Raw genomic sequence first — 3,322 nt, 5'->3', positions numbered from 1 at the left:
AGCAATTCGTAGGGGCACTTTTGGACTCCATAGCAATAGGGTCAAGTTGGCAGTTAGTAGGTGGAGGCCCAGGAAATGCTAGGTGCTCTGTGAAGCATGGAGTTGTCACACATGGTAAAGAATTATCTGCATATTTTTTCCTTAAGCTCAGCAGCTAACAAATAGCTTCCCCCCCCACCTTATCAACTTTTTATTTTGGAAAATATTTACACCTGTAGAAAAGTTGAAAGAATAATTCAAGGAATACCCAAGTACTTCTCACCTATATTTTTCAATTGGTAATCTTTTGGCACATTTGCTTTGTTATTTTCTCTCTTCATGTATATGAAAAATCTCTCTCTCTCTTTCTCTCACTGAATCATGTAAGATTTAATTACAGTCATCCTAAAACTTTACCTCTAAATAATTCAGCTTATCTTTTCTAATTATAAGGGCATTCTCCTACATAACTACAGATATTACATCCAGGAAACAGCACTAATATGATTCTATTTTACATTGATAATTTACAGTCCATGTTTATAAATTTTTCAAATTGTGCCAATAATGTCCTTTCTAGATTTTCTTAAAATCCAGAATATAATCAAAAGTCTTGCCCACATGGCTTTTTAATGTCCACTGAATGTTCATATCAGTAAAACAGAAACAAATCTCTTTGTATTTGAGCCTAGAATCTAACTTTATAAGAAACAAAAAGCAATTTTTTCCAGTTTTAATTAAAATTAAATTTTGCACAAATGCAATTACTGGGTAATTCAAGGAATAATGTACTTTGTTTTGTCTGGGAATTTAGTTAAAGTCACTCACTCTCTTGGGAAATCACATAGCTGAAGGCAATGCTGCTTCTAGGGTTTGGGTTGCCAAACAGCAGACGAGTATTGACCCACATTTGTCATTGAAGCATTCACATGCAGGTGTAAATCTCTGACTATTTTGTATGGCTTCCAGTTTATACCCACTTATTTACAGACTCAAACACATATTATTTTATTAGAAATTTTTTTCTTTTTATTTCTTTCTGATTTTAGTTAGGGCATTGTGCTATCTTTTTTCTTTTTTTTTTTTTAATGATGCATTATTGGTAGGTATAAATAACAATAAATTTTATTTCAAGATACTAGAGGGGGTGTTACAAAGCATTTATTATAAAAAGTCATTGTTGACCCTTATTAGAATTTCTGAAATTTAGAAAAACTGACTATACCAAGTGTTGGTGAAGCTGTGGACAAATGGAATGCTCTAACACTGCTAGTGAGAATGTAGAATGGTACAAACACTTTAGAAAACAGTATGACAGTTTATTAAAAAGCTATGTATCTACCTTTATAAGTCAGCCATTCTCTTTCTAGAAATTTACGTAAGAGTAATAAAAGCATTGTGTATACAACGACCTCTGAATGAATGTTCACTGCAGCTTTTCTTGTAATTGCCCAACTGGAAACAACCCAATGTCCATCAACAGATGAATGAATAAACAAATTGTATATTCACAGAATAGACTACAACTAAGCAATAAAAAGGAATGAACTATTGATACATACAAAAGCATGGGTGAATTTCAAAATAACTTTGCTGAATGAAAGCAACCAGAGTTCATGCTTCACAATTATTCTATTGGAAATTCTAGAAAATACAAACTAATCTATAGAGAAAAAGAGTCAATTAGTCAATTAGAGAGCAAGGGGTGGGGTGGGAAGGGGCCTGAGGGAACAATTAAAAAAGGGCAGAAGAAAACTTTTGGAGATGCTGCTTATGTTCATTATATTGATCGTGGTAATGTTTTACAAGTGTATACATATGTCAAAAGATATTGAATTTTACATTTTAAATATGTGAAATTTATAATAAGTCAATTTTTATACTCAAATAAAGATGTTAAAGAAAATATAATGGGTTGTTTTGAAACCCTATCCTATTAAATACAGTTCATGCACCATCCTCCACAGTCTGGGCCCTTATTGCCTTTGTCCAGGTAACCACTCTTCACCAGGGTAATGGATCCCAATGTTCTAAGTTAATTATGGTAGTTTTAATCCTTTTTATCTCCTTAGGGATTAGATTAGGTGTCGGCATAAATAGCCATTCTGGATGAGATATGAGGGAAAGTTAGTGAGAAGGCTTCTGTGAAGGACTTACTTCCTTCAAAGAAAGACAAAGAGAAAGACTTTTTTCTTCCTCTTGGCAACCAGATGTGATGTCTGGAGTTTCCACAGCCATCTTATAACTGTGAGGTATCATGCTCTGGGAACACAGCTAACATGTTGAGAAGGGCAAAACAGAGTTATGGAAAGAAAGTGGGTCCTTGATAACATCGTCCAATTGTTGAACTAACTAACCTGGACTGTCTCTAGACTCTGCTTTATGTTATATAATAAGTTCCCTTATCCTATAAGATAGGTGAGTTTAGATTTTTTGTTATATTCAGCCAAGGGCATCATACCTGATATATTCCTTATCTTTTAAGATTCATCTCAAACCGGGAAGTCTCCAGGAAGTCTTCCCTGATATGTATTCCCTTCTAGGCCTGGATTATATATCCCTACTCTGTGTTCTCAGGAAATCCTCTTAATGACCCTTTTTCACACTGCGTGAAATTCTGTTTACAATTCTCCTGCTGCATTAGACTGAGAACTTCTCCCGACAGGACCCAGGACTGTTTCATTGATCTCTACTTCACCAGAATCTAGAGAGTAATTGACACATAGCAGGCATGTAATAAATACCAGATCAACTGGACTGAAACTCTCCTGCTCACCTTTTCGTACACTAGAAAATGAGTCTCACTGCCTTCCAGCCATTCCCAGCCTACGCATCTTTTCACACCTAACAATTTCTTTCTTTCGTTCCTCAGTGGTTGTTTTTCCCTGACATCATTAGAAACTGGAGATATCTTTGAAGTCCCCCTGCACCTGCAGAAGGCCATCCTCCAGGTGTTTCCCTTCAGGGAAGAGGGCTTGCCCCTTCTCCACCTTCCTGGGGCTGCCTCTCCAATTTCTGCCTACTGTGGCCTTGGCTCTTTGAGGAGCATTGTCTTTTCCCTCCACGGATGACAGTGGACTAAAAAGGCCTTATGCTCTCACCTCCCCTTCCCCCCGTCTGCTTGGGATTATTTTCCTACAGGTTTCATGGCCTAAGTTTGTCAAGATTTTTAAGTTCTCTCTACTAGACTCTTCTGTATGCCCTTCTGGGGCCTTTTCCAATAGCACCAGCTCCAATGACAGTGACAGGTAATGTTTTTCTGTTTCCCAGATCGTTGCCAGTGAAAAAGACATAAACCCAGAACTGGCCAACCCCAGCTCCTGGAGGCTCCTGCTGCACATTT

This window comes from Pteropus alecto, unplaced genomic scaffold (genome assembly GCF_000325575.1).
Source record: "Pteropus alecto unplaced genomic scaffold, ASM32557v1 scaffold57, whole genome shotgun sequence".
Taxonomy (NCBI): Eukaryota; Metazoa; Chordata; class Mammalia; order Chiroptera; family Pteropodidae; genus Pteropus; species Pteropus alecto.
The sequence above is the reverse complement of the archived record's forward strand: the minus strand, read 5'-3'. Positions refer to the sequence as shown.